General features: G+C 49.1%; 1 long non-coding RNA gene across 4 annotated transcripts in view; it reads left to right on the top strand.

Annotated features, from left to right (window-relative positions):
* Positions 1 to 11,764, top strand: part of LOC128123270 (uncharacterized) — a 48,203-nt gene extending 36,439 nt beyond the window's left edge. For 2 of the 4 annotated variants that reach the window (XR_008222621.1, XR_008222623.1), the window contains one exon: positions 9,360 to 11,764. This is a non-coding gene — a long non-coding RNA (uncharacterized LOC128123270). The remainder of the gene's footprint in view (positions 1 to 9,359) is intronic. The other 2 variants (XR_008222625.1, XR_008222622.1) reach the window with 2 other exon arrangements.
* The last annotated feature ends 9,784 nt before the right edge of the window (positions 11,765 to 21,548 follow it).

The following is a 21,548-nucleotide window of genomic DNA, read 5'->3' as shown; positions in this document are numbered from 1 at the left end:
AATTAGCTCTGTAGACCAGGCTGGTCTTGAGTTCACAGAAATTCACCAGCCTCTGCCTCCTGAGTGCTGGAATTAAAGGTATGTGCCACCACCGCCTGGCTGAGTATTAGGTTTTTAGGAGTGATAATAAAATGTCCAAAATTGATCCTGAGAATGGTCATGATTATCTACACAGGGGCTTGTAGCACGGATCTTAAAAGGTCTTATTAATGAAAATAAACCTGGAGCAAGGTATTGGGGTGAATGCTGGAAGGTCAGAGAAGCAGAACAAGCCACAGCTACCTCACCTCGCCAATTCCTCAGCTGATCCTGTTTCCTCAGACTGGATGCCACTCAGCTGAACTGTGCAGCTCAAAAGCCTAAAAGCTTAACCAGGCTAGTTTCTGGTTTTTATGCCTTATATACCTTTCTGCTTTCTGCCATTACTTCCTGGGATTAAAGGCTCTTGTTACCACGCCTGGCTGTTTCCAGTGTGGCCTTGAATAAGAGATCCAGGCGGATCTCTGGCTCTGGAATGCTAGGATTAAAGGTGTGAGTGCCACCATTTTCTGGCCTCTATGCCTATCTAGTGGCTGTCTGTTCTCTGACCCCAGATAAATTTATTAGGGTGCATGATATATTGGGGAACACAATATCACAGGGGCTAAAAGCTGTGAAATGACCCACCTTGCATGGTGAACTGTGCATTGTGTGAGTTTTATCTTAATTGATACCTTGTTTTTGATTTATCTTAATTGATACCTTATCTTGTTTGATAAGGAAAAGCATTGCAGGTAGTAGCCCCAAGGTCTAGTTCAGCTCTGTCCAGCTCCCTGTGAAGCTAGGGTGAAGGACTGTATCTCTTTGGGCCTCAGTTTCCCATCTGGTGCCATAGAGGTTGGCTCAGGAGTACCCAAGGGCATTCCAGCTTTAGTCTTGCTTGATAGATGTCTACATTGTTTGACCATGCCACCTGCTCAATGAGACCCAGAGAAATTCAGGCTAAGGTGCCCATCAGGTCCAAGCCCACTGTCTGCAAAACTGTGAGGGGTCAGGACAGGGACAGGAGGGAACTCATGGAATCCAGCAAGGCCACATGATGTTTGCATGCAATTATAGACCTTTGGGTGGGATGCAGTTCGCTGCCTGCTTATTGTAATGTCTCCAGGGAAATCCAACTCAGTTCACAGAGAGGGTGGTTTGGAGTCAGGTGGCCTGCGTGGCCTGCCTATCGCAGGTCTCTCGGGGAGGTGGAGCCACTGCTTGCACGGTAGAGGCAGGCTCACAAGGATGCTGCCACTGCTCCTCAGTAGTGCCTCCTGCTGGGGTTTGGGCAGGACTGCAGCCTGGGGCCATTTTACTCCCAGATCATGTTTACAATGTCTGTGGGCATTTTTAGTGGTCTGGCATTTTGGGTACTACCAGCGTTCAGTGTTGGGGGAAGAGGGGTCAGGATTACACATCCTACTGCGCACCGGCCAGCCGGACATCAACAAGTGCAGTGCTGAGAGACAATGCTAAGATCATTGCTGAAGGTTCATCACACTGTCCTAGAGATGTGAGCTCATTGTGACCTGGGTTTAGTAAGTTTCCTGAGATAGTTCCAGAGAGTTCTGTCCAGCAACTGCAGTTTCCCAGTGAGTAGCCCTCTGCAAAACTCTGTGTGACTCTTTACTCCCACTCCATCGCTCTGTTGTGTGACAGTTTCCTCCAAGACTGACATAGTCCATCCTTCAGGGAAGCTCAACAACTTGAGAAAGCGGAAAGATCAACAACTCAGAAGAGCTTCAGGAAGTCCCTGAAACCCACCAGATCCACTGGGCCCCTCCCTGCCAGAGTAAGCAATAAAAGCTGAGAGTCCCTCTCAAGAACAGAGCCAAGCTGCAAAGAAGATTCTCAGACAAGACCAGCTGCCTAGAGGAAGCAGAAACCAGCCCAGCTGCTCAAAGAGGTTTAGACCAACTGAGGCACCTGGAAAGGACACTCTCCAACCTGTTGAACTGCCTGCAGGCTGTGCAATGTGTTCAGGTTCCCAGCCTTGTCAGCTCTCACCCATGCTGAGGTGGGCTTTGTGATGCGGCTGTCTTTGAGTCTTTTCTGCTCCTTTGAGTGACCCCTCACCCATATTCCTGTAAGTAATCTGAATAAAATTCATTGGTATACAATCTGTGAGTGTCCCATCCACCTACCCCCCAGTGTGCGCTTTGGTGGGGAACAGGGCAGAAACCACTGTGACTCCATAGTTGGTTTCTTCTTGAAGAGGTGGCTTTGGGTTATCTGTAGTCAGATGGACTGTATGTACTGGCATGTGAGGTGATATGGCCTGTGGAAGGACTGGGGAGGCCACTGTCCAGATGGGGAGGAACAAGCAGGGTTAGCTATGGCCTGGAGGGTTGAAAGGAGATAGCTTCCCATGCTCATGTATGTGTGTGAATGATTGTGCAGTTATGTGTACACTTTCCTGTACACATGCCTGTATGGGGTGCATGTACTGCCGTTTTATATCCTAAATAAGTGTTTGTGTACCTGTGTACATGTGTGATGATAAGGGTATGTTGTATTTTCTTTTTTAATATTTATTTGTTATGAATACAGTGTTCTGCCTGTATGTGTGCCTACACACTAGAAGAGGGCACCAGATCTCATTATAGATGGTTGTGAGCCACCATGTGGTTGCTGGGAATTGAACTCAGGATCTCTGGAAGAGCAGCCAGTGTTCCTAACCTCTGAGTTCTCTCTCCAGCCCTGGTACATTGTATTTTCACGTGTGTACCCATGTATCTGTTTATATGTGTGTGTGTGTGTTGTGTTTATATGTGTGTGTCTCTGCCTCGCCATAAGCGTGCACCACTGTGCAGCTTTTTACATGAGTTCTAGGGATTGAACTCGGTCCTCGTGCTTGTGTGACAAACATTTTACTGAGCCCGCTTTTGCTTATTTTTTGAGACAGGATCTCACGTAGCCCATGCTGGCCCCAAAACTCCCAAGGATGATCTTCAGCTCCTGATCTTTTGCCCCTACCTCCTGAGTGCTGGGATGACAGACATGTCACCATGCCCAGCTCTGCATGTCAGCCTTTCCCCCCTTGTGTGTGTGTGTGTGTGTGTGTGTGTGTGTGTGTGTGTGTGTGTTACACATGTGTGCAGTTAGTTACTCCCATAGGCTGGAAGAGGACGTCAGATTCCCTGGAGCTTGAGTTCTAGGCAGTCTTGGGAACTGAACTGTAGGTGCTCTTAACTGCTGAGCTTTCCAGGCCTGCATGTGAGCCTTTACTGGAGTTTACACACGTGCTGTTGGTAAGCAGCCTCACACAGGCCTGGTGTTCACACCACTATTCATGGCAGATGCCAGAGCTTCCTGTGTGTCGGCCCAGTGCTTTCCAAGGATCAGCTCGGTCTTCACAGCAACACTGGCGCCCAAGGCAAAGACGAAGCCTGCTCCTGTACAGGAAGCCCCTGATTGCCTGCAGCCACGCCCAACCATATAAAATGTAGCGCATCTCCCAGTTACCCAGGGAGCCTCCTGCAAGTGACCAGTGTCAAGAGAGGCAGCTAGTGTTGTAAGACTCACTTCCTAATAAGACAGTGAGAAGTCAGCCTGACCCCTTGTGAATGGCCTGTAGGACTGAGTAACCCCTCAACTGTTACAAAAGATTTACACAGGTCTCGAGATCCCGCCTCCTGGAGCCACTGGTGGTTGCTGTTGAAGCAAAATGTGTTTAATCAACGCTTTATTTGTGTCTTTTTGATAATTTATTTGTATCACTGGCCTGCTGCCATCTTCCAAGCCTTGCAGGTACAGTTTGCAGATGAAGAAACTGAGGCACAGAGAGGCTGAGTAACTATCCTAAGGCTACAGAGTGTAGATTTGAACTGACTTGCTGCTTTTCTATGCAGAGGCTCTGTGTGCCTTGTGTCCACTCCCTCTGGGAGCATGACCCATATCACCCTCCTGAGTGATGTGTGCATAGGGCAGGAGTTTCCATGCTTACACGGTCAGAAATGTTGGGGTTTGACCGTGGCTCCTAGGTCTGTGTCTGTGTGTGTGTCCATGTGTCTGTGTGTCCGTGTGTCCATGTGTGTGTGTGTGTGTGTGTGTGTGTGTGTGTGTGTGTGTGTCCATCCCTGTGTGAGGAGTATACTTAGGATAGGGTCAGGACTTTCTCTTTCCTCTGGTCAATGGCAGAGGGCTGCAGAGGGATCATGTAACACAGCCTGGGTGGCTCCTGGCAACTCAACCCAGCCCTCCTACGGCCCTGAGGGTGGCCTTTGTTTCCGTTACTAGGGGTCTAGAGTGGGCAGGCCTGTGGAATCCCAGGCATTCATCCTTTCAAGAAGGAGGAGAGGGCCATGCAGTCATGAAGCCAGGATCTGCTTTTCGTTCTCAGAGCAAGTGGGGCTGGTGGTGTTTTTGGAACTCGGATGGACCTGCGGAACTTGCATCTGCCTTGGGCCTGGAGCCTGGCCCAGTGGGGCTTTCTTCAGACCAAGGCAAGGGTCCCATATGCTGGAGCTCCCAGCACGCAGGCCTACATGTCAGCTGGCTACAGGCAGCAAAGGGGCATCAGGCAGCGCTGTCTGTCTTCAGCTAGTGCTGAGGGAGCTGGGAGCAGCTTTCTTCTCTGTGAGGTGGGGGACATCCTGCCTCTGCTCTCCCCAGCTTCTCACACTCTCCCTGGTGAAGAGTCCACCTGGAGAGGGGCCAGCTACTCAGCAACCCTGCTCCCATCTGCCCCTGCTGCACGGTGCCCTCAATCCTGTTACCTCGAGATGAGACTTGAATTTGAACAGGGTCTCGTCTGGTGGATGAAATGCCTCTCTGGCATGTAGGAAGCCCTGGTTTGACCCCTAAGTCACATAAATCAGTGCTCTGGAGGAGATCAGAAGCTCACAGTCAAATCTGAGCATGGTCTGCAGGAGGCCACGTTGAAACAAACAAACAAAAAAAAATGGCCTTTGCGGAGGTAATCAAGCCGGGGGTCAGTTTCCCTTTTTTGACACCTCTCACTATGCAGCTCACACTGGCTTCACACTTGGAGTCTCCTGTCTCTGCTTCCTGAGTGCTGGGATTGCTGGCATATACCACCACACCCTGCTACATCATGGTTGCTCTAAGCAGGTGGTTCTCAACCTGCGGGTTGAGACCCCTTTGGGGAGGTCGAATGACCCTTTCACAGGGGTCACCTAAGACCATGGGAAAACACAGATATTTACATTATGATTCATAACAGTAGCAAAATTACAGTTAAGAAGTAGCAAAGAAAATAATTTTATGGTTGGGGGGGCGGTCAGTCACCACAACATGAGGAACTGTATTAAAGGGTCACAGCATTGGGAAGGTTGAGAACCATTGCTTTAAGGCATTCGGCATTTGGTCATTTATCATAGCAGCCTTAGGACCATAACAGTACTGTCGCTGCCCCCATTCCCCCTTTATGAAACAGGGTTTCACTGTGTGACCCTGGCTGGCCTGAGCCACCTCTGCTGGGCCCCAAGGTCACGTTCTAGAGCAAGGGATTCTTTTTGGTGAAATTATTAAGGCCACTCCACGTAGTTAAAAGGAGATTTATTTAATGGCGTAACTTACAAATTAAGGAATAGGTAGGTCGCGGAGTCTGGGGAAGGTGTATCACAGTCCAGCGGTGTTCTCTGGAGCTCTGCTCGGTCCACCTCTCCAGTCCAGGGTCCCGCAACAGAGAGAGCGCCCGCCGATCCAGATCTCGGGTCCCCAGGCGCCTCCCTTGGCCCCGCCTTGTAGGCGTGACAGTTGCCGAAGTCTCAATGGGGGTTGGAACTTCCAGATCAAAGCTGGAATGGCTACCCACTACAGATTCTTGCTGATAGGGAGATCGCTTTGTCCTCAACACAAACCATCCTGTATCCTAGTTTGTCAAATAGACCACATTACCCTGTACCCGGGCCTGTCAGAGCATAATCATCAGCCAGGCTATTTGTTTTCTGCAACCGTCCGTTCAAATTCTGATTCTATCGTGTGCTATGGACTAGAGTCCTAACCATGTCAAAGTCCAGTTCCCAGAATGTAAAGCAGGGACAGGGTCTTATTTAGGGTTTCTGCTGCTATGATAAACACCCTGACCAAAAGCAACTTGGGTAGGAAAGGGCTTATTTCATCTTACGCCGCCACATTACAGCCGTCACTGAAGGAAGTTGGGGTAGGCCGTCGATGAACACTGTTTACTGGCTTGCTCTTGGTGGCTGGCTTAGCTTGCTTTCTTATACAACTCAGGACCATCTGACCCGGGGGCACCCCTACCCCACTCCATGGGATCAACCCACCCACATCAGTCATCACTCAGCAAATGCTCCCCAGGCTTGCCCACAGGCCAGTCTGGTGAGAGTGCTTTCTCAACTGATGTTCCCTCCTCCCAAACGACCCCTGTTTGTGTCATGTTGGCGAAAAACTAACCAGCGCAGATAGAAACATCACCAATTACTTGGACAGTACCCTGCCGAGCTGGGCTTACGGAGAAATGGCAGTCAGGAGCCCAGCTGCTGCCTCCCTGGGCCTGTGCCAGATCTGTGTACACCCAGCCCAAGGACTTCCTGGAAGAGTGTGCCATCGCAATGAGGGTGTGTGCGTGGGGCCAGATAAACACAGCAAAGAAGTGCAGGGGGTGGGGAGATGTGCAGGGAATAGGAAGAGCCCACCTAGAGGTGCTTGGGTCCAGGAAGGCTTTCTCAGGTCAGAGGAGGCCTGAGGTCAAAAGAGAAGGGACAGGAGAGAGTCGGGCAGGCATTCTGGGCAGGGAAAACAGTGTGCAAGGGCCCGGGCACAGGGTAATGTGGTCTATTTGACAAGCTAGGATCCGGGGTGGTTTGTGCTGAGGACCGAGAGATCTCTTCACAGCAGGGATCCCTTGCTCTAGAACATGACCTTGGGTCTCAGGGCATCACTGGGAGGTGTTGGTAGGACTGTTGTCTTTTGAGACAGAATTTCATGTAGCCCAGGCTGTCATCGAACTCCCAGAGTAACTGGGGATAACCTTGAATTCGGATCCTCTGCCTTTACTTCCCAAGTGCTGGGATCACGAGTGTGTGCCACCATGACCTCTGGGTGCTTTGAAGCAAATTCATATTAGCACACCCAATTAATGAGTTGCTCCTTAGACAGTGCCTCATTTTGTATTCTAGACCAGCAGACTCTTCATGCCACTTGGGGTATTTTCCATCCATTGGGTTGTAGGTGGGAGGTGAAGTAGAGGGCCAGGATTCTCCAGCTGGGAGCGTCTGGCATCCAGAGGCTTGTGTCTGGATGACGTCCACCTGACGCTGACCTCCCTGCTTCTGGAGTCCCATAGCCCTGGAAAGCAGAGCCAAGACTTGGCTTACATGGGAGCCTGTCAGACTCTGTGGATGCTGGGATGGACCAAGAAGACACCTTACTCTCCTCCAGAACTACTAATTGATATCGGAATTTCCCCTGGGGCCCAGGCCTTCGACACCTGAAGACAGGCAAAGCTGAAACATGCAGGTGCTTCCTGCATGAGCTCCGGCTAAAAAGTATTCACCCCATATTCCTCACCTTGAGCCAAACACTCCACACCATCCCCCCAGCTCCAGAAGCAGGCAGCCCAGACGTAGGATTAGAACCTACCTCCGTGTGCCCCAAAGCCTGGGCACACAGGCACCAGCTTCTCAGCCTCATTTGCACCCTTCTTGACCAGCACATTTCAAGTGTTTTGTCTGGAAGCAGGTGAGCAGGCTGAAAGGAGGGGGAACAGTCAGTGTGTTCGACTTTCCTCGGCTGCCTCACTCCTCATACTTCTGGCCCTGAACGCTTCCTCCAGTGGAGGGCTTGATGAAGTCTCTTGCAGAACCAAGTGGGATCAGATCAAGCGAGACCCTGCTGAGCCTGGCCCCCGATGAGTTTCTGGCTCCCTCCCTCATGCTCTTCTGAGACCCAGCCTAAAATGACATCATGTCTGATGTCCCTAGTCGTGTGACTTCCTAAAAGTCTTCAGAGGCTTCCAGAAAGTGTCCCTTCTTGTCTGGCTCCTGCTGACTCTAGTGTTTCTGGGGTTTTGATGGGAGCCCAGTACTTGGAAGGAAGAGCAAAGCCAACATGTGCCTGTTCTTTGGTACCAGAACTTCCTGTGGAAGCCCGGTCGGTCCTTCTGTACAATGCAGTATGGTATGGGCCCCTTTGTCTTGCTAAACTCCTGAACACCGTGATGACTCCCCTTCCACATGACATGTTCTTGTGCTCATCTACCCCACAGGCAGCCTTGAGCCCCGAGTCCCCACTCTTCTGTCCAGGTGCTAACAGCCAATTTACTCAACAGTTATTCTATCAACCCTAACCCTTCCCCATAAAAGGGACCCCAAAAGCCAGTGAGGGGCTGCTCTCGGAAACCCCGACTCGGGGAGGCAGTCGTCTGGCCAGGCCCTTGTGCACTGCTAAATACAGCTTGCTTTAATCTGACACTGTGGAAATGCCCCCCCCCCCCCACCTCAGGTCTACCATTCCCTCCTTGAATCTCTACTTCCCTCACTGATGAACCATGACATGGAAGTGTAACCCACATAATCCCTTTCTTTCCGAGTTTGCTTTTGGTCAAGGTGTTTCATTACAGCAATGGAAATTTAACTAAGACAACACACAAGATGTTTTCTGGAAGCTTTAAACCCGCTACTGGGCTGGAGATGTAGCTGTCAGGAGAACACTTGCTTAGCATACTCGAAGCGCTAGACCCACGTTCCATCCCTAGTACCATGTAAACCAGGCATGATGGCACACAAGTAACTCCAGTAAATGAGAGATGGAGACAGGAGGGTCGGAAGTTCAAGGTCATCCTTGACTACATAGAGAGTTTGAAGTCAATCTGAGCTACATAAGACCTTGTCTCAAAAAACAAAATAAAACAAAACAGAGAAACTAAAACATAACTCAGCTCCTGAGGCTGGGAGCTGAGTCCGGGGAGATGACGGAGGCAGGCCGTGGAAGCCCTGGGAAGGCTCTGAGTGTGCCGGCTTCTCAGCTCCTCCCCACTGCTCGGTGCTGATGTGAGTCACGGTTCTCAGGCAGGATGACCTGCTGATTCATCCCAGAAGATCGGGAAACATTTCCCCTCCCTCATCTCCTTTGAAAAGCACCTTGTCTATTCTCAGCAGCTGTGTTTGCTTTGGGCCAGTGAAGCCTCTGTGTGTGTGTGTGTGTGTGTGTGTGTGTGTGTGTGTGTGTGTGAACTGTAGTACATTATTCAGGACTAGTAAAATGTTGCAAAGGACAGAATCAGAACTAAATTGTCTTATATGAAAACAATGTATCTTGTATGTCATGGGGAGTTGGCCATGGGGTATCTTGAGGCATGGCTGGATCCAGGGTTCTGGCAGCAACGCTAAGATCTGTACTTCCTCCAGGGGCCTGTCTCCACATGCTGAGTGAGTCCTTCAAGCTCCCAGATTGATTCCCTCCTACCGGCCTAAGAGAGAACGCCCTTGCTCAGAAGCTCAGGTGAGAGTCTCAGGGAACAGTTTTACTAGCTGAATTTGGATCCCATACCCATGGATTAGGTGATCCAGAAAGCCATGCCATCATCGGCCAGTTGTGACTGCATGCAAGGTAAAAGCCATGCCATCATCGGCCAGCTGTGGCTGCATGCAGGATGTGGCAGGAGAGCCTGGGTTGGGCCCAGGAAGGAGGAACACTTCACAACTAAGGTCAGTGACTCAGGGATCCCCAGGTTTCCAGAAGGGTAGAGGTGGGCTGGAAAGGGCTCATGGGAGGTATTGGGGGGTGGCTTCTATCTGGCCGAGGCCTGTCCCCTAGAAGAAGGTCTCAAATCCTAATTTCATCAAACTGGAAAAGTCATCTCTCTCTCAAATGCCAAGAAACTAGCTCACACCGTTTGTGGGGACGAGTTCTACATCTGAGACTGTCCTCCACTGCCCTTGTCTCGGAAACCACTGGGGACTTGATTAGGAACCTGGCAGCTGGAGACAGCTCCTGAGTTCAAATCCCACCCTCTGCCCTGATGACCTGTGTGACTGTGGGCTTGTTTCTCAAACGCTCTGTGCCTGTGTTCTTTTATCTGGAAACACACACACACACACACACACACACACACACACACACACACACACACACACAGAGGGATCCTGAGATTTCCTGCCTCCTGTGACTACCTCAAGGATTCAATGAGGCTCCCAGAGCTGGGTGACCTGTGTGTGTGTGGAGGCTGAGATCCAGCTCAGCGGGCTGACTCCCAGTTCTGGGCTTTGTTGTGGAATATTATTTTAAGATGTGTTACATTCATTTATGCTGTGGAACATTTGTTTAATGATGCAAAGATGTGTTGCATTCTTTTATGTTGCATTTGTTTAACTCTGTGGAGCTGTGTTACTGTGCCTGTCTAACACCTGATGGTCTAATAAAGAGCTGAACGGCCAATAGCAAGGCAGGAGAGAGAAATAGGCAGGGCTGGCAGGCAGAGAGGATATAGAGAAGAAAAAAAGCACGAGCGATCAAGGAGCAAGACAAGGAGGAGGACTCCAGGCGCCAGCCACCCAGCTACACAGCCAGGCACGGAGTAAGAAGTAAAGAAAAGGTATACAGAAACAGATAAGGGTAAGAGCCTAGAGGCAAAAGGTAGATGGGATAATTTAAGAAAAGCTGGCTAGAAAAAAGCCAAGCTAAGGCCAGGCATTTGTAAGTAAGAAGAAGCCTCCATGTGTGATTTATGAGAGCTGGGTGATGGGCCCCCCAAAAGAGCTGGGAGCCATAAGAGCAAAGAAAGCAGCAGCTACAGGGCTCCCTGTTGGGGCGGCAGGGGCTTGCCGAGGGCATACACGGATGGTCAGAAGGGAGCCCATGCTGACTCTGAACCACTGAGGGGTCCTGTCTACTCCCACATGGGGGAGCTCAGGCCTTCTGTCCTGGACTCAGTTCCCCAGCAGCAGATCTGGGTGACATTAGGCTGTGACACACCATTGTGATGCCTGGCCACTGTGACCTTCAAAGACTTGCACTGTTCCTGCTTCTCCTCTGTGCCCCAGGCTCCTTTCTCTTCTGGCCAGCTCTAACTGGGAACCACACAAGGACAATTTGGGAATACGATCTGCTCAGTTTATATGAAGCAGCACTGCACAGTTCACCCAGTTGTCTGCCCACTTCCTGGTCCTATTGTCCACAGCTGGGCTGCTGTGCACCTTGGCTTCCGCTCTGTGACTCTCATCCGCTACAGCTCTGTCCTTTGCATGCTGCTCTGAGTGTGCAGAGGGTCATGATGGGACTCAGGCTCCTGGTTTATTTGGAGCTGGATTTTGAGCAGGGTCTTCCTATTAGTTCAGGCTGGCCCTAGATTCATGATTCTCCTGCTTCTTTTCTTTCTTTTGTTTTTGTTTTTGTTTTTGTTTTTGTTTTTTCGAGACAGGGTTTCTCTGTGTAGCTTTGGAGCCTGTCCTGGATCTCACTGTAGCCCAGACTAGCCTCGAACTCACAGAGATCCACCTGCCTCCGCCTCCCGAGTGCTGGGATTAAAGGCCTGTGTAGTGGGTAGCCATTCCAACCTTGATCTGGAAGTTCCAACCCCCATTGAGGCTTTGGTAACTGTCATGCCTACAAGGCAGGGCCAAGAGAGGACCTTGAAGACTGGAGATCCAGATGCTCCATCTCTCTTGATTCCTGGACCCTGGATGCTGGAGGTAGACCGAGCAGAGTTCTCCAGACAACACCGCCGGACTGCGCTGCGTCTTTCCCAGACCCCGCGACCTACCTATCCCTTCATTTGTAAGTTACGCCACTAAATAAATCTCCCTTTTAACTACGTGGAGTGACCTTAATAATTTCACCAATAGGTGTGCGCCACCACTGCCTGGCGATTCTCTTGCTTCTTGTTCTAAGGGCTGGGATTACAGGCCTGTGGGATCCTGCCTGGCTGAACCCAGCTCCTGCCTCCACACCATTCCTCTTTGACACCCCCTTTCCCTCCCCTCCTGTTCCTCTCCTCCCTTCTTTTCCTCCCCCCTCCCCACTCTTCCTCCTCTTCTACTCTCTCCCCTCCTCCTCTTTCCCACTCTCCTGCTTCTTCCTCTTCCTTCTTCTGAGGCAAGGGTCTCCTCTGGCCCAGGCCATTTTAGAACTCACCATATAGCCATGAAAGACCTTGAGCTCTTGATCTTCCTGTCTCTACCTCCCAAGTACTGAATTACAGATGTGCACCACCATGCCTGGTCTATGCAGGGCTGGGATTACAGATGTGCACCACCATGCCTGGTCTATACAGTGTTAGGATTACAGATGTGCACTACCATGCCTGGTCTATATAGTGCTGGGGTTACAGATGTGCACCACCATGCCTGGTCTATACAGTGCTGGGATTACAGATGTGCACCACGATGCCTGGTCTATACAGTGTTAGGATTACAGATGTGCACTACCATGCCTGGTCTATGCAGTGCTGGGATTACAGATGTGCACCACGATGCCTGGTCTATACAGTGCTGGGATTACAGATGTGCACCACCATGCCTGGTTTATAAGATGCTGAGACTAAACCTAGGATATTACACATGTGTGACAAGCACTCTACCCATGGCCTCATCCGTCTCTCTTTTGGTTTTCTGAGACAGCCTCATTGTTACTTAAACTAGCTTTGAACTCACACCAATCCTCCTGCTTCAGCTTCCTGAGTGCTCAGATGACCAGTGTGTGCCACCACTGGCTGCTTCAGGCTAATCTGCAGGGTCACAAGCACGGGTTCTATCTGGGAGAATTTGCATGTGGGTCACTAGGCCAGCCCAGGTGAGGTATGAGGAAATTGGCACTGGCCTTGATGGGAAGGGTTGCCAAATACTGTGGTCATGTTTTTCAATCTGTCATGTTTCCTTCCTTAAGAAAGATCCTGTCATATGTAGAACAGTTGTGATAAATATATAAATGTTTAGTGGTAGTGAGAGTAAAAAAAAAAAACCCTGGTTAAGTGCTATTTACAACCCGCTGTGGTGAATCCATCTGCTCTCAAATGCCCCACTGTAGCAGCGATCTGTTGTTGTTGTTGTTGTTATTATTATTATTATTATTATTATTATTATTATTGGTTTTTCAAGGCAGGGTCTCACTATGTAGCTCTGGCTGTCCTGGAACTCACTCTGTAGACCAGGCTAGCCTTGAACTCAGAGATCTACCTGCCTCTGCCTCCTGGGTGCTGGGATTAAAGGCATGTGCCACTACTATTCTGTTGCAACCTGTTATTTTTGAATGTCCAGCATCCCTTCTGGGACAGTAGCTACCCGTGTCCCCTTGCATTATAGTGGGCTGGCTGCCCTTTCAAACTCAAGGGTGGCATGTGATCAGGAATTTGGTCCCTGTCTCTATAGAGACTGGGCAGGGATATAGGCACATGGCTCACATAGGACCAATAAGACTTTTGCTGGGACAGTTGGGAAATAAAGGTTCTTCCCATGAGAATGCCCAGCTCACTGGGGCATACCTGGGGTTGCTGGGGACAATCTTGACAGTCACAGGGGAAAGGCTTGCCTGAGAATGAGATAGCAAGAGATGGAGAGAGCTGGGAGTGCTGGTGTGTGCCACCATAGAGGGTCCAACTTCTCATGTTTGGATTAGGCATTCTGAAAAGCCCACAGGAAAGTGATGGTTTTAAGTAACCAATCCTGAAAGATGATCCTATTTTATTTATTTTTGGGAGAAGAGAAAAGGGAGGGGAGGGAAGGAGAGAGAGGAGAAGACAGGGATTGGAGTAGAGGAGGAATGGGAGGAGAGGGGAGGGGAGGAGGAAAGGGAGGGGAGAGGAGGGGAGAGAAAGGGAGGGGAGGGGAGGGGAGAGAAAGGGAGGGGAGGGGAGGGGAGAGAAAGGGAGGGGAGGGGAGGGGAGAGAAAGGGAGGGGAGGAGAGGGGAGAGAAAGGGAGGGGAGGAAGGGTTCAGTTTGAGCTAGGAGGATCAGACCACGTTTCCTTGCAATCTTACAGCTACTAGAACATTCATTACTATGTGGCTAATAGATAATACAATCCAGAAATGTCTTCCTTAGGGGCTTTAGGTAACTATTTCTCTCTCCTGCAGATCCACCTTCCTGATAGCTCAGCCTTTTTAGATTCAAGGGTAAGCTCCTAGTCACAGGGCACATAGGCTACCACAAAGCCCAGGCTTTGAATAAGAAGCCACGTCTGTGCTGGACCTTCAGAAAGCTGAGCCTGCTTTGTTTGCTTCTGAGATGGATAGCATCAAGTGTGGAGAGTTAGAATGTTGCCAGTTCAAAGGGAATTATAGTGGGCTATTATAGCTTTCTGAATACCATCCTCTGGGTACTGCATAACATGATTGTAACTAATACTCAAAACAATGGAATTACTTTAAAAAGATCTATCTAGGCAACCCTACTAAGATACATTTTTATTCTCTGCCTTCCCCCATAAACCTCTAAAGTTAAAAACTTTAATCTTCCAGGGCTTCCCTCCTCCAGTGGGTACTGGTACCTGTAGTATTGCAGAGAGGGGCGTCTGACTGGTCTCTAGGTCAAACTTAACAGGAGAGGAGATGGTGTGCTAAAGAAGTGGGGTGGTGGTGGTGCACACCTTTAATCCCAGCACTCGGGAGGCAGAGCCAGGCAAATCTCTGTGAGTTCAAGGCCAGCCTGGGCTACAGAGTGAGTTCCAGGAAAGGCACAAAGCTACCCAGAGAAACCTTGTCTCGAAAAACCAAAAAAAAAAAAAAAAAAAAAAAACCAACAACAACAACAAAAACAAGTGGGGACAGTCACGTCCATCTTCACAGGAGGCGGGACAGCATGGGCTTAAGCTTGGAAGTCAGATGAACCAGGGCCTCCCACCCAGGAAGCAGGTTTGGCATCACAGCCTGGAGTGTGTGTGCTCGGAAAGTTTTGCAGCTGACTGTTTATTCTAGGTCTCCAGGGGCCAGTGAGCAGGCAGTGGTCCGCCCAGCGTCTCCTGTGGCTGAAAGTGCTTACTGCCAAGCCTGATGATCTGATTTTGATCCCTGGGACCCACATGGTGGAAGTGTAATGATAGAGCACAGGAGGCCTTGATGGGTTTTGGAGCCATGGTGTCCTGCAGTGGGTGAGACACACCATGCAGGCAGTGACAGTGGAAAATTACACTGCAGACAAGATGTTCATGTAGCAAGTTTATTTCGGGGGGAGGGTAGAGAGAATGGAAGAAAGGAGAAAGGAGAGAGAGAGAGAGAGAGAGAGAGAGAGAGAGAGAGAGAGAGAGAGAGAGAGAGAGAGAGGTGTGTGCTACTTCTGGTGAGGAGGGAGGGGTTTTTTCCTCTTAAGAGGGCTTTAACAAAAGATGACATCAGGACACTGGGTGGGTCCCCAAGGGACAGGTCCTCCATTTTAATTATTATAAAAAGGTGAAATAATTATTATAAAAATTATTATAAAAAGGTTATGGATAGCAAATTAGGGAACAAGGTTGCTGAATTCCCAAGATTGCTTCCTGCTGATTTGGGGGCAAAGTGGGAGGGGGAATTTGGGAGTCGGGGTTACGCATGTCAGGAGGTGTGGATGAAGAAGCATCATCATGGAGTCCTCGGGCATCTGTTCCTTGAGGGAGCTGAGAAGGCAGGTTTCAGCAGGGATGTTCAGAAGCTTGGGGAAACAGCACACCAAATCAGGAGTACAGGAGCCATCCCATCTGCTGTTCCTCTGGAGGTGGAAATGCCTCTATTCATCCTGTAAAAGTGTCAATGAATTTGGAGATGACAGAGTTTTTATGAGTGGGCATGTATTCACCTGGTTGGCGTCCTTGGCTGGTGGTTAGGATCCTCAGAGCTGGTGCAGGGGCTGGAGGTGTATCTGAAGAGCCCCTGAGGGTTAGTCTTGGCACAAGTCTGGCAGGAGGGGTGGACCTGTGTAGGGACCTGTAAGTGTATAAAACCGAAACAGATTTACATCTTGGTGTCATAGCAAAAGGCTATGGCTTTGGGTTAAAAGGCATGAAAGTTTTTTAGAGCCTGGTTTCAGCCCAATGAAACATATCTTTAATTCTATAACCAGAGGAAATTTACTGAATGGAAGTGGTTGAGTGAGTGAAGGAGGAGGGAGGCTTCCCTATAAACATCACCAGATCTGAGAAGGATATGTAAGTGAACAGAAGTGAGACAGCTTTCCTATACTCATATAAACAAACCTTAAAGCTGTTTCTTTTATCTAATTCTCCAGGAGATACTGAGAGCAGTCAATAGTAAAAAGTTACATTGAATTCTGTTCTGTGAGTTTATCTGATCTGGTAACAAGGTAAGTTGTGTCTAGACCTAGTAGTAGCCCTAGGAGAGGGAGACCTGTGAGTTTTACATAGAGAACTAAGAAGGCAGCTGAAGCAAAGCCTGGTCATCAAATGGAATCAGAGATCTGAGAAGGATAAATCATACCTGAGTGCAGACCAAGCAGCTTTAGAATCTATTAAAGATGACAGGGACCAGTCCATACCCAGTTAGCCATACCCAGGTCTCCACATTGTTGGAGGCAGAAGTATCAGAACAGCATCAACTTCAGCCACCAGGCCCATAAGGTGGGAGTTTTTCCCATGGAAGAGGGACATAGGGAAGACTGATCTTGCTTTGTCTAGGCAAAAGGGGTTCAATAAATTCTCTGATGTCCTGCTGTTTGTCCACAGTCTGGCCCGGGTCCTGGTGGCAGGTGTCACATTGGGGCATCTTGTCCAGAGGTCAGCGTTGCCATAATCCAGGTGGAGACATCATGATGCCTCGTAATCTTCGGAGACCTTGGGTCACTGTTAGGATCTGGGAGTCTCTGTCTGATATAATAAGCTTTTTGATCAACATTTTAAATGCCATATTCTGCAGATCTCTGAGCATCTGAGGACTGCCTGTCTATTAGGTAGGAATGGCTGACTATCAGCTTGTAGTCTCCAATATTTCAGCAACTTCCATAAGGCTTGCTGTCTCCTGAAAAGGCAAAGAAGAGTGACAGGGGAAAGATCCCAGGGCCGAATGGAAACAGGAGAAAAGGGGCTTATGAGTCGGGGTGTAGCCCAACTCTGAGAAAAGGACTCTCTCTGGGTGGAGGGGGCAGAAACTCCATCATAGGATATATATCTTGTTTATCAAATATCTTATTTATCAAGCACATGCCATCATTTATTTAAATCTCTAGAGGTGTAAGTTAGCTTTTGTTAATCTAAACAGATAAATTTGGCAAGGACAAGAAAGCTTACATTCTTAAGCCTGAATAGACCTTGAGTAAGGAGAGACACTTTTAAGCCATTGGCAGCGATATCTGCACCCATTACCATTTTTAAGGCCCTGAGTTCTAATCTTTGAGTATAGCCAGATTATAATCCTGAATGATTTATATAGAAATAATAATTTCTTAAGGTCATATAATACTTTTTGGTTCTGCATAGAGAAGGTCAAGTGTCTTACTGTGTTGCAGAATCATTTTAGTTAATAAATCTATTAACTGACAATATTGGGTCCAGTTTCCTGGTATATCAATCAGTGGGCATTGGGTAGCCAATTAGTCCCCTGTGCCAGGTTTTTTTGTATCTTTAACTTGGCCTTCAGCCTATTTGGGGCAGGGGTGCAGGTGGGGGGCGATATACTCTCTTCTGTAGCTGCTTCAAGCTGAAATGGGGCGCAGGTGATCAGAGCCCAGGGTGGCTAAAAGGTCAGTCAAAGGTATGGAGGGAACCCAGGCAACGGGGTATTTATCAGAAGTATGTGGTCATCTGTCCTGGCTGTAGAGGGAGCAATTACATTTGGCTGGACTGGTCCACATCATCTCATCCTTCAGCACATCTAGAGCTCGTGGTCTTTTGGAGCAGGTTGCAACCATTGACGTTTGGATGTGCCTGCCAGCCAAGGTAGACTAGAGACAGAAGTTAAAATTTATGAACCTGTTTGGAGCCTTTAGTCCCATGGTCTTAGTAATTGGGAAAGGGAGACCAGGAGAGAGAGAGAAATACCATCCTCAGGAATAGAGAGGCAAGGAAAACTCCTTTATCTGGAGCAGGGGTGGGACATCTGAAAAACAGCGGTAGACTCATACCTATACGTTTATATTTGGAAGACAACCAAAGAAAGTCCAAAATCCTGAGTTTGTGACCCAAACTGCATCAGAACTCTATTAAAGGCGCCACTGTGGGAGGTCACTGGGTCCCACACATAGGAAGGAGCTCGAGAGCAGTAGCAGAGGAAAGCAGGCCTTGACTGGAGGCTCAAGTCAATGCGTGGCCTCAAGGTGGAGCTTTCCTGACCTCCTCTGTACAGATGACCTGAGCACTGGGTGCCCTGGCCATGCTTGAGCCATTGACAGGAAGTGACCTTTTGCCGCACTTAGTAAAGATGGCCCCTGACCACGTGATTGCCCTTATCAAATATGGCAACTGATCACATGGTCATGTGGGTTTTTTGTTTTTTGTTTTCCAAGACAAACTGAACAGATAAGAAATAGAGAACCTCAAGCATTTAAAAGAAATACTGAGGCCACTACAGCCTGTAGCCGTGGGCGTCCCCAGGGCTGGCGGAGAACAGAACGAGGACCAAGCCGTCGAAGAGGGCCATCGCCACTCTCAACAGGAATCAGCTTAGCCTGGCTAAGCCAGAGGAGTCTCAGCACCTAGGACTAGGATATTCGAGGGGGCGAGAACAAGAACTGAGCTCCGAAAGAGAATCTCAACCACAGGAAAAGGTCAGCAAAAGCTGAAAGGCCTAAAGGAGCTGTGGGCAGCTCCAGAGGAGGTGTAATAACCCAACTGAAACTTCTGCGAATGGCACAAGTGAATGGGGTGGTGAGCGATCGGGTGAGCCGGAGCCTGTTGTGAGTAGACTGGTCCAGGATCCTGGCATGCGAGGGGCTGCCGGGAGGGCCTATCCGAGTCACAGAAGCAATGTAATGATACAGCGCAGGAAGCCCAGGTGGGTTTTGAAGCCAAGGTGCCCCATGGCGGGTGAGACTCGCCATACTGCACGGATGGTGGAAACTTACTCACAGGGCAGACGGGATGCCCACAGGGCAAGTTTATCTGGGGGGAGGGTAGAGGGAATGGAAGGACAGAAAAGGGAGGGAGAGAGAGAAAGAGAGAGAGAGAGAGAGAGAGAGAGAGAGAGAGAGAGAGAGAGAGAGAGAGAGAGAGAGGAGGAGGAGGAGGAGGAGGAGGAGGAGGAGGAGGAGGAGGAGAAGAAGAAGAAGAAGAAGAAGAAGAAGAAGAAGAAGAAGAAGAAGAAGAAGAAGAAGAAGAAGAAGAAGAAGAAGAGAAAAAGAGAGGTTCTGCTACCTCTGGCGAGAGGGTCTCAAGAAGGGAGGGGTTTCCTCTTAAGGGGGCTTTAATGTAAGATGATGCTGGGCGGGTCTCCAAGGGCCGAGTCAGAATACTAACAGGAAGGAGGGAACTGACTCCTACAAATTGTCCTCTGATCTCCACATGTACACCATCACACACACACACACACAGAGAGAGAGAGAGAGAGAGAGAGAGAGAGAGAGAGAGAGAGAGAGGTGACCTACAAACATGCTAAAGGAATAAAATACTTTTGGGTCTGTTTGCTTGTTTTTTCTTTTTCTTTTATTTTTGTTTCTGGGTTTTTTGTTTGTTTGTTTGTTTGTTTTGAGATAAGATCTCCCTTGGCTAGCCTGGAACTTACAGAGATCTACCTGCCTCTGCTGGAATTAAAAGTGGATACCACCACACCCAGTTCATACAGATTTTAAAAATTAGAAGAAACCTCTCTCCATCTTTTGTCCTCTCTTGGAAAAAAAAAATCAGAGAGACTCACCAACTTTCCTACCCAGAATAAATAGGCTATATCTGAAGCCAATGACTCCTCAGCTCCCCTTCTAAACCTGAGAGGACGACATGTCAGGATCTGGAACAGTTGGTTTATAGGGCTAGGGTCCTAGGAAGCTCCAGGGAGGGCTGGGAAGAGACACAGGGGAGGCAAGAGCGATCCAGGCCTGGCGGCACACACCTGTCACCCCAGCACTCAAGGAGTGGAGACAAGAGAATCAGGAGTCTACCTGCCTCTGCCTCCCACGTGCTGGGATTGCAGATGTGCACCACCACCTCTGCCTTTGACGGCTTTGGTTGTTTTCATTACTTTAAATCATGTATATGCACTATCTGTGCACCTGAGTGCAGGTGCTTGCTGGCGCTAGAGCCACCAAATCCTGTGGAGCTGAAGTCACAAGGTGGCTATGAAGCCCCTGACATGGTCCTCTGGAAGAGCACCAGCCTTTGGTTGCTGCATCCATGTACTGCTCCAGGGACTTGCCCTGCCTGGGCTCCATGAGGATATGAAGAAATGACAAACACAGGCAGACACAAAGGAAAGCTGGGGATGGGTGAAGGGAGGCAGGACTATTCCACACAGGTAAACAGGAGGCAGGACTATTCCACACAGGTAAACAGGAGGCAGGACTATTCCACACAGGTAAACAGGAGGCAGGACTATTTATTACACACAGGTAAACAGGAGGCAGTGTTTTTGCTATACAGCTGAATCAAGGAGACAGCTTTAGCTAACCATGGTAGGAGCACTCACTGTGGAGGAGCCGTCTTCAGGCTGTAAACATCTGGGGTGGTGCTATGGTGGTCATTTTCTTCACATAGTATCAACATTTGTATTTGGACTAGGAAGGAAAGCTTTGCCTTTTTCCCATGAGTCTATGCCCATGTCAACAGCACACATTTACTCAGGACTTCCTCTGCTCCCTACACTTCTCTCAATGGGCTTTTTCTGTCCTGCCTGCCAGCTCCCAAATAACCACATGAAGACTTCTTATTAATTATGAAAGCTTGGCCAATAGCTTAGGCTTGATCCTAACTAGCTCTTATAACTTAAATTAACCCATCTCTATTAATTTATTTTCTGCCACGTGGCTTGTGGCCATCTCCTACATGCTTCCTGCTTCCTCTGCATCTGGCTATGACTCTGCCCTTCTTCCCAGCAACCTCTCTGCCCTGAAAATCCTGCCTAGCTATTGGCCGTTCAGCTTTTTTATTAAACCAATCCAAGAGACACATCTTCACAGTGTACAAAAAGGTTATTCCACAACACACTTTGTTTGTTTTGTTTTGAGAAAGGGCTTCATGTAGCCCACGCTGGCCTTGAACTCTTGATCCTCTTACCTCTTCCTCTAAAGTGGCACATCCGGCTTTTATTTTTTCAGTTATGGTTTTTGGTGTATGTTTGTGTGGTGTATGTGTGTGGTGTATGCACATATGTGTGCAAGTGTGTGTGCCTGTGTATTCGTGGAGGCCAGCGGAGAGTGTCTGGGGTTCTCCTTGCCACCCTCCCTACCCTGTTCCTTTGAGGCAGGGTCTCTTCCTGAATATCCAGCTCACCTTTTGTTTCTCCCTAGCTAGAATGGTAACCAGCGAGCCCCAGTGATGCTCTCATCTCTGCCTTCACAGCCCTGGGTTGCATGTAAGCAGGAGACACACCTGGTTTGTTAAGTGGCTGCTGGAGTCTGAACCTGAGCTCTTATAGTTATGCAGCAAGCCCTAAGCCCTCCCTTCAGCCCTGGCCTGTGTCTTTTGAGATAGGGTCTGTCTTAGTTAGAGTTTCTATTGCTGTGAAGAGACACCATGACCACAGCAACTCTTAT

This window comes from Peromyscus californicus, unplaced genomic scaffold (genome assembly GCF_007827085.1).
Source record: "Peromyscus californicus insignis strain IS unplaced genomic scaffold, ASM782708v3 Scaffold_3__1_contigs__length_106647218, whole genome shotgun sequence".
Lineage (NCBI taxonomy): Eukaryota > Metazoa > Chordata > Mammalia > Rodentia > Cricetidae > Peromyscus > Peromyscus californicus.
This window is presented reverse-complemented; position numbering and strand designations above follow the sequence as displayed.